This window comes from Lolium rigidum, unplaced genomic scaffold (assembly GCF_022539505.1).
Source record: "Lolium rigidum isolate FL_2022 unplaced genomic scaffold, APGP_CSIRO_Lrig_0.1 contig_34441_1, whole genome shotgun sequence".
Lineage (NCBI taxonomy): Eukaryota > Viridiplantae > Streptophyta > Magnoliopsida > Poales > Poaceae > Lolium > Lolium rigidum.
The window spans coordinates 62,700-73,341 of record NW_025900277.1 but is presented as its reverse complement, the minus strand read 5'-3'; positions in this window follow the sequence as shown (position 1 = coordinate 73,341).

Genomic DNA, 10,642 nt, shown 5'->3' with positions numbered 1-10,642 from the left:
CAGTTCAACAATTTATGCTTCTGCAACATGAAAGTGCTAGCCAATTGTGTGTAAACTTTGCTTAGTTGTTCCAGCCTGTGAAGTATCACAAGTAAATAATGTGTGTAATTAGACAAATATCGAGCATGTGAATGCATATTGCATTTTAATTTGATTTTGTTTTATCTTTTGCATGTTTATGTTGCGCTAGGAATATGAGATATTTGCATATGCCAATTGGACAATATAGTGTGGAGATATAGACATATAGTATCAAGCCATGTTTGTATTTACTAGAGACAATGCAAAAAAATACATCATTTGCCACTTTCTGGTTTCTAATATGGTATGGATATATGTGGGTGTTGGTGGCAATGTACTTTAGTTGCAGTGTATTTCCATGCAATCTTATTGAAGTTTTTAGCATGTCATAAAGTTAGCACCTCACAATTCTACGGAGTGCCCGTTCAAAAGGAGAAACAGAAAAAATCGTGCATGGCCTAGTTTCCACCTCTTCCTCTAGAAGGTGACAAGGCAATGAACCAACTCCTCCAATCTCCACCAACTAGGGCCTTGGTGCCCTCTATCTCTGCTTGTCTCTTCGATGGCACGAGGGGGACTCATTCCTCTATTCTGGCCGAGTAGTTAGGATTATGGTTTGTATGTTGTGTTGCATCGTTGGGATGGTGGGAGCGACACCCGGGGGAATAAATCTTCCTCAACTCTAATCCCACACGTATTGGCGGTGACCTTCATGGCCATGCCTCGAAGCTGACGGCAACATGTTCTTGTCAGTCCTTCAGATCGGCAGCTTGGTCTTATCGCCATTCTCCATATTTTTCTATATCAGCTTCATTACGAATAGCAAGACATGGCAATTAGCCAATGATACCATAATCTATACTAGAAAACAAAGCGATTGAGATGGTACACAAAACAACGGGTGAGAGTGTCACATTTGGATAAACTTGGTTTTCTTACAACACATCATGAATGGTGATACATAGAAACTAGCCAAGGGGTCGCAATGTGTGCTAGGCAACGAGCGACTAAACTGGTACATGAACCAAAGGGTGAGAGGCAGTGGCACGTTCGACCAAACTTGGTTTTTCTTAAAGCATGTCATGAATAGCAAGACATGGCAACTAGCCAATGAGGCCACACGACATGGCGACCAAGGGTTGGGCAGGTACGTTCTACCGTAGTCGTCTCTATACTCTTCTCTATTATGTTCCAAGGCAAAAAAAAAACACTTCCATGTGGGATTGTTCAGTGCCTACTTCTAATGATGCAAGCGATGTGCACATGGAACGGCATGTTGATGACCCACAAGTATAAGGGGTGTATCGTAGTATTTTCGATAAATAAGAGTGTCGAATCCAACGAGGAGCAGAAGGTGTTGACAAGTGATACGTATCCAACGTATCCATAATTTCTGATGTTCCATGCTTGTTTTATGACAATACTTACATGTTTTGCTTGCACTTTATGATGATTTTATGCGTTTTCCGGAACTAACCTATTAACAAGATGCCACAGTGCCAGTTCTCGTTTTCTGCTGTTTTTGGTTCCGGAAAGGCTGTTCGGGCAATATTCTCGGAATTCGACGAAACGAAGACCAAACATCATAATTCACCGAGACGGACCAGGACACCGAAGGGGAGTCGGAGGGAGGCTCGGGGCCCCCACACCATAGGGCCGCGCGGGCCAGCCCCTGGCCGCGCCGGCCTATGGGGAGGGCACCCTGTTGCCCCTCCTGCGCCGCCTTTTCGCCTATATAAGCCCTTTCGACCTAAAAACTCGATACCTTTTGACGAAACTCCAGAAAGACTCCAGGGGCGCCGCCGCCATCGCGAAACTCCAATTCGGGGGACAGAAGTCTCTTTCCGGCACCTCGCCGGGACGGGGAAGTGCCCCGGAAGCCATCTCCATCGACGCCATCGCCTCCATCATGCTCTGTGAGTAGTTCCCCCATGGACTACGGGTTCTAGCAGTAGCTAGTTGGTACTCTCTATCCCATGTACTTCAATACAATGATCTCATGAGCTGCCTTACATGATTGAGATCCATCCGATGTAATCGGTGTTGTGTTTGTTGGGATCCGATGGATGATACATTATGATTAGTCTATCTATAAAGTTTGAGAAGTTATTGTTGCTGCAATCTTGTTATGCTTAATGCTTGTCACTAGGGCCCGAGTGGCATGATCTTAGATTTAAGCTCTATACTTATTGCTTAGATTGTATCTACAAGTTGTATGCACATGTCGCTGTCCGGAACCAAAGGCCCCGAAGTGACGAAATCGGGACAACCGGAGGGATGGTGGTGATGTGAGGATCACATGTTTTCACGGAGTGTTAATGCTTTGCTCCGGTACTCTATTAAAAGGAGTACCTTAATATCCGATAGATTCCCTAGAGGCCCGGCTGCCACCGGCTGGTAGGACAAAAGATGTTGTGCAAGTTTCTCATTGCGAGCACGTACGACTATATATGGAAAACATGCCTACATGATTAATGATCTTGATGTTCTGTCTTAATGCTTTGATTCCTATAAATTACCCAACTGTAATTTGTTCACCCAACACTTGTTACTTGTTATTGGAGAGTTACCACTAGTGTAGATCGTTGGGAACCCCAGTCCATCTCTCATCATTATATACTCGTTCTACATGTCATTGGAAGTAGTATCAACTATTTTCTGGTGCCATTGCTCTCATATTACTATTACTGCTGCTGTGTTACTGTTACTACTGCTCTCATATCACTGCTACTTTCACATCACCCCTGTTACTAGTGCTTTTCCAGGTGCGGCTGAATTGACAACTCGGTTGTTAAGGCTTATAAGTATTCTTTACCTCCCCTTGTGTCGAATCAATAAATTTGGGTTTTACTTCCCTCGAAGACTGCTGCGATCCCCTATACTTGTGGGTTATCAAGACTGTTTTCTGGCGCCGTTGCCGGGGAGGCATAGCTCTACTCATAAGTTCACCTGGGGAGTACACTCTACCTCTCTCTCTGTTTTATTTTGTTTTGCTTAGTTTACTTTTGCCTAGTTTGTTTTTGTCTTGTTTTATTTTTCCTCATATACCCAAAAATCCATAAAAATTTGAAAAACCTAAAAATTAAAAACCGCTATTATGGGAGAACCTACAACCTATTTGGAGCTTATAGAATATTATAATAATTATAGAGAATCAAGAGCGGGAAAAGTGATGAGTCTTTGTGATAGAAAAATTGAATACAATTGCTAAAATCTTGCTTAAACGCCATGATATAAACTGTTGCTCTCAACAGGACACTAAACATCTTAAATTTCAATGTGGCTTTAGTGAGGAATTTTTAATTAAGAACTATAATCGGAATAGCTATGTTCATTTTGGGTTTGCAGAGGTAGAACAATTTGTCATATTTATGGGAGCCTCTGAGATAGAATCCTTCATGGCTAAATATTATGAAACTTGTGTTGTTTGTAAGGACCTTAAAGATTATGTCTCTTCTATTCTTAATTTTTGCGTAGAAAGCTACAGTGATAATCCTTATATCATTGATTATAAAGAGAGACTCATTAATGCACAAGAATGCACTCACAATTTGCAGGGACCTGTGGAAGAAGAAATTGATGAACCTGAAAGCTCATTGGATGAAAAAGAGGAGGAAATTGATGAACCTGAAAGCTCATTGGATGAAAAAGAAGAGGAGAGTGATGAACAAAAGGAGGAAGAATGGATTAGTGATGCGTGTAGTTGACACGTCCGTTGGGAACCCCAAGAGGAAGGTGTGATGCGCACAGCGGCAAGTTTCCCTCAGTAAGAAACCAAGGTTTAATCGAACCAGTAGGAGTCAAGAAGCACGTTGAAGGTTGATGGCGGCGGGATGTAGTGCGGCGCAACACCGGAGATTCCGGCGCCAACGTGGAACCTGCACAACACAACCAAAGTACTTTGCCCCAACGAAACGAGTGAGGTTGTCAATCTCACCGACTTGCTCGTAACAAAGGATTAACCGTATTGTGTGGAAGATGATTGTTTGCAGAGAAAACAGCAAAACAAGTATTGCGACAGATTTGTATTTCGGTATTTAAAAGAATGGACCGGGGTCCACAGTTCACTAGAGGTGTCTCTCCCATAAGATAAAAGCATGTTGGGTGAACAAATTACGGTCGGGCAATTGACAAATAGAGAGGGCATAACAATGCACATACATGACATGATAAGTATAGTGAGATTTAATTGGGCATTACGACAAAGTACATAGACCGCCATCCAACCGCATCTATGCCTAAAAAGTCCACCTTCGGAGTTATCATCCGAACCCCTTCCGGTATTAAGTTGCAAAGCAACGGACAATTGCATTAAGTATGGTGCGTAATGTAATCAACAACTACATCCTCGGACATAGCGCCAATGTTTTATCCCTAGTGGCAACGACACAACACAACCTTAGAACTTTCTCGTCATCGTCCCGGGTGTCAATGCGAGCATGAACCCACTATCGAGCATAAATACTCCCTCTTGGAGTTAAAAGCAAAAACTTGGCCAGAGCCTCTACTAGTAACGGAGAGCATGCAAGATCATAAACAACACATATGTAATAACTTGATAATTAACATAACATGGTATTCTCTATCCATCGGATCCCGACAAACACAACATAGAGTATTACGGATAGATGATCTTGATCATGTTAGGCAGCTCACAAGATCCAACAATGAAGCACAATGAGGAGAAGACAACCATCTAGCTACTGCTATGGACCCATAGTCCAAGGGTGAACTACTCACTCATCACTCCGGAGGCGACCATGGCGGTGTAGAGTCCTCCGGGAGATGAATCCCCTCTCCGGCAGGGTGCCGGAGGAGATCTCCAGAATCCCCCGAGATGGGATCGGCGGCGGCGGCGTCTCAGAAAGGTTTTCCGTATCGTTGTTTTTCGCATCAGGGGTTTCGCGACGGAGGCTTTAAGTAGGCGGAAGGGCAGAGTCGGGGGCCGACGAGGGGCCCACACCACGGGCGGCGCGGGCCCCCCTTGGCCGCGCCGCCATGTGGTCCGGCCACCTCGTGGCCCCACTTCGTATGCTCTTCGGTCTTCCGGAAGGTTCGTGGCGAAATAGGCCCCCGGGTCTTTGTTTCGTCCAATTCCGAGAATATTTCGTTACTAGGATTTCTGAAACCAAAAACAGCAGAAAACGGGAACTTGCACTTCGGCATCTTGTTAATAGGTTAGTTCCAGAAAATGCACGAATATGACATAAAGTGTGCATAAAACATGTAGGTATCATCAATAATATGGCATAGAACATAAGAAATTATCGATACGTCGGAGACGTATCAAGCATCCCTAAGCTTAGTTACGCTCGTCCCGAGCGAGTAAAACGATAACAAAGATAATTTCGAAGTGATATGCCATCATAACCTTGATCATACTATTTGTAAACATATGTAGTGGATGCAGCGATCAAAACAATGGTAATGTCATGAGTAAACAAGTGAATCATAAAGCAAAGACTTTTCATGAATAGTACTTCAAGACAAGTATTATTAAGTCTTGCATAAGAGTTAACTCATAAAGCAATAAATCAAAGTAAAGGCACTGAAGCAACACAAAGGAAGATTAAGTTTCAGCGGTTGCTTTCAACTTGTAACATGTATATCTCATGGATAATTGTCAACATAGAGTAATATAACAAGTACAATATGCAAGTATGTAGGAATCAATGCACAGTTCACACAAGTGTTTGCTTCTTGAGGTGGAGAGAGATAGGTGAACCGACTCAACATAAAAGTAAAAAGAATGGTCCTTCAAAGAGGAAAGCATCGATTGCTATATTTGTGCTAGAGCTTTTATTTTGAAAACATGAAACAATTTTGTCAACGGTAGTAATAAAGCATATGAGTTATGAAAGTTATATCATGTAGTAGGTAGGTATGGTGGACACAAATGGCATAGTGGTTGGCTCAAGGATTTTGGATGCATGAGAAGTATTCCCTCTCGATACAAGGTTTAGGCTAGCAAGGTTATTTGAAACAAACACAAGGATGAACGGTACAGCAAAACTCACATAAAAGACATATTGTAAACATTATAAGACTCCATACCGTCTTCCTTGTTGTTCAAAACTCAATACTAGATGTTATCTAGACTCTAGAGAAACCAAATATGCAAACCAAATTAGCAAGCTCTAAGTATTTCTTCATTAATGGGTGCAAAGTATATGATGCAAGAGCTTAAACATGAGCACAACAATTGCCAAGTATCAAATTATCCAAGACCTTTTAGAGTTACTACATGTAGCATTTTCCAATTCCAACCATATAACAATTTAACGAAGAAGAAACTTCGCCATGAATACTATGAGTAGAGCCTAAGGACATATTTGTCCATATGCTACAGCAGAGCGTGTCTCTCTCCCATAAAGTGAATGATAGGATCCATTTTATTCAAACAAAACAAAAAACAAAAACAAACCGACGCTCCAAGCAAAGTACATAAGATGTGACGGAATAAAAATATAGTTTCGGGGAGGAACCTGATAATGTTGTCGATGAAGAAGGGGATGCCTTGGGCATCCCCAAGCTTAGACGCTTGAGTCTTCTTAAAATATGCAGGGGTGAACCACCGGGGCATCCCCAAGCTTAGAGATTTCACTCTCCTTGATCATATTGCATCATACTCCTCTCTTGATCCTTGAAAACTCCCTCCACACCAAACTCGAAACAACTCATTAGAGGGTTAGTGCATAATAAAAATTCACATGTTCAGAGGTGACACAATCATTCTTAACACTTCTGGACATTTCATAAAGCTACTGGACATTAATGGATCAAAGAAATTCATCCAACATAGCAAAAGAGGCAATGCAAAATAAAAGGCAGAATCTGTCAAAACAGAACAGTCCGTAAAGATGGATTTTATTAGGCCACCAGACTTGCTCAAATGAAAATGCTCAAATTGAATGAAAGTTGCGTACATATCTGAGGATCATGCACGTAAATTGGCTTAATTTTCTGAGCTACCTACAGGGAGGTAGACCCACATTCGTGACAGCAAAGAAATCTGGAACTGCGCGAGTAATCCAAATCTAGTACTTACTTTACTATCAAAGACTTTACTTGGCACAACAAAACTCAAAACTAAGATAAGGAGAGGTTGCTACAGTAGTAAACAACTTCCAAGACACAAATATAAAACAAAAATACTGGAGTAAAAACATGGGTTGTCTCCCATAAGCGCTTTTCTTTAACGCCTTTCGCCTAGGCGCGAAAGTGTAACTCAAGTAACATCGAGAGACGAAGCATCAACATCATAGTTTGTTCTAATAATATAATCATAAGGTAACTTCATTCTCTTTCTAGGGAAGTGTTCCATACCTTTCTTGAGAGGAAATTGATATTTAATATTACCTTCCTTCATATCAATAGTGGCACCAACGGTTCGAAGAAAAGGTCTTCCCAATATAATGGGGCAAGATGCATTGCATTCAATATCCAAGACAACAAAATCAACGGGGACAAGGTTATTGTTAACCATAATATGAACATTATCAATTCTCCCCAAAGGTTTCTTTTTAGCATTATCAGCGAGATTAACATCCAAATAACAATTCTTCAATGGTGGCAAGTCAAGCATATCATAGACTTTTTTAGGCATAACAGAAATACTTGCACCAAGATCACATAAAGCATTACAATCAAAATCTGTGACTCTCATTTTAATGATGGGCTCCCAACCATCCTCTAGCTTCCTAGGAATAGAAGTTTCAAGTTTTAGTTTCTCTTCTCTAGCTTTTATAAGAGCATTTGTAATATGTTTTGTGAAAGCCAAGTTTATAGCACTAGCATTGGGACTCTTAGCAAGTTTTTGCAAGAACTTTATAACTTCAGAGATGTGGCAATCATCAAAATCTAAATCATTACAATTTAAAGCAATGGGATTATCATCCCCAAGGTTGGAAAAAATTTCAGCGGTTTTATCACAAGCGGTTTCAGCGAGTTTTAGCGGTTTCAGGTAATTTTGCGCGCTTTGCACTAGGAGTAGAAACATCACCAACACCAATTATTTTACCATTGATAGTAGGAGGTGCAGCAACATGTGAATCATTAGCATTGCTAGTGGTGGTAATAGTCCAAACTTTAGCTACATTTTCCTTTTTAGCTAGTTTTTCATTTTCTTCTCTATCCCACCTAGCACGCAGTTCAGCCATTAATCTTATATTCTCATTAATTATAACTTGGATGGCATTTGCTGTAGTAACAATTTTATTTTCAATATCCCTATTAGGCATAACTTTCGATTTCAAAAGATCTCAACATCGGAGGCAAGACTATCAACTCTAGAAACAAGAATATCAATTTTATTGAGCTTTTTCTCAACAGATTTGTTAAAAACAGTTTGTGTACTAATAAATTCTTTAAGCATGGCCTCAAGTCCAGGGGGTGTATTCCTATTATTGTTGTAAGAATTCCCATAAGAATTAGCATAACCGTTACCATTATTATAAGGATATGGCCTATAGTTATTACTAGAAATGTTCAGATAAGCATTGTTGTTGAAATTATTATTTTTAATGAAGTTTACATCAACATGTTCTTCTTGAGCAACCAATGAAGCTAATGGAACATTATTAGGATCAACATTAGTCCTATCATTCGCAAGCATAGACATAATAGCATCAACCTAATCATTGAAGGAAGAGGATTCTTCAACAGAATTTACCTTCTTACCTTGTGGAGCTCTTTCCGTGTGCCATTCAGATTAATTAATCATCATATTATCAAGAAGCTTTGTTGCTTCACCAAGAGTGATGGACATAAAGGTACCTCCAGCAGCTGAATCCAATAAATTCCGCGAAGAAAAATTTAGTCCTGCATAGAAGGTTTGGATGATCATCCAAGTAGTCAGTCCATGGGTTGGGCAATTTTTAACCGAGAGATTTCATTCTTTCCCAAGCTTGAGCAACATGTTCATTATCCAATTGTTTAAAATTCATTATGCTACTCCTCAAAGATATAATTTTAGCAGGGGATAATATCTACCAATAAAAGCATCCTTGCATTTAGTCCATGAATCAATACTATTCTTAGGCGAGAGATAGCAACCAATCTTTAGCTCTTCCTCTTAATGAGAAAGGGAACAATTTTAATTTTATAATGTCACCATCTACATCTTTATATTTTTGCATTTCACATAGTTCAACAAAATTATTGAGATGGGCAGCGAGCATCATCGGAACTAACACCGAGAAAATTGCTCTCTCATGACAAGATTAAGTAAAGCGAGGTTTAATTTCAAAGAATTCTGCTGTAGTAGCGAGGTGGAGCAATAGGTGTGCATAAGAAATCATTATTATTTGTGCTAGTGAAGTCACACAACTTAGTATTTTCAGGGTTGGCCATTTTAGCAGTAGTAAATAAAGCAAACTAGATAAAGTAAATGCAAGTAAACTAATTTTTTTGTGTTTTTGATATAGAGTGCAAGACAGTAAGTAAAGTAAAACTAGCAACTAATTTTTTTGTGTTTTGATATAAGTGCAGCAAACAAAGTAGTAAATAAAATAAAGCAAGACAAAAACAAAGTAAAGAGATTGGGAAGTGGAGACTCCCCTTGCAGCGTGTCTTGATCTCCCGGCAACGGCGCCGTAAATTTGCTTGATGCGTGTAGTTGACACGTCCGTTGGGAACCCCAAGAGGAAGGTGTGATGCGCACAGCGGCAAGTTTCCCTCGATAAGAAACCAAGGTTTAATCGAACCGAGTAGGAGTCAAGAAGCACGTTGAAGGTTGATGGCGGCGGGATGTAGTGCGGCGCAACACCGGAGATTCCGGCGCCAACGTGGAACCTGCACAACACAACCAAAGTACTTTGCCCCAACGAAACACAGTGAGGTTGTCAATCTCACCGGCTTGCTGTAACAAAGGATTAACCGTATTGTGTGGAAGATGATTGTTTGCAGAGAAAACAGCAAAACAAGTATTGCAGCAGATTTGTATTTCAGTATTTAAAAGAATGGACCGGGGTCCACAGTTCACTAGAGGTGTCTCTCCCATAAGATAAAAGCATGTTGGGTGAACAAATTACAGTCGGGCAATTGACAAATAGAGAGGGCATAACAATGCACATACATGACATGATAAGTATAGTGAGATTTAATTGGGCATTACGACAAAGTACATAGACCGCCATCCAACCGCATCTATGCCTAAAAAGTCCACCTTCGAGGTTATCATCCGAACCCCTTCCAGTATTAAGTTGCAAAGCAACAGTACAATTGCATTAAGTATGGTGCGTAATGTAATCAACAACTACATCCTCGGACATAGCGCCAATGTTTTATCCCTAGTGGCAACAAGCACAACACAACCTTAGAACTTTTCGTCACTCGTCCCGGTGTCAATGCGGGCATGAACCCACTATCGAGCATAAATACTCCCTCTTGGAGTTAAAAGCAAAAACTTGGCCGAGCCTCTACTAGTAACGGAGAGCATGCAAGATCATAAACAACACATATGTAATAACTTGATAATTAACATAACATGGTATTCTCTATCCATCGGATCCCGACAAACACAACATAGAGTATTACGGATAGATGATCTTGATCATGTTAGGCAGCTCACAAGATCCAACAATGAAGCACAATGAGGAGAAGACAACCATCTAGCTACTGC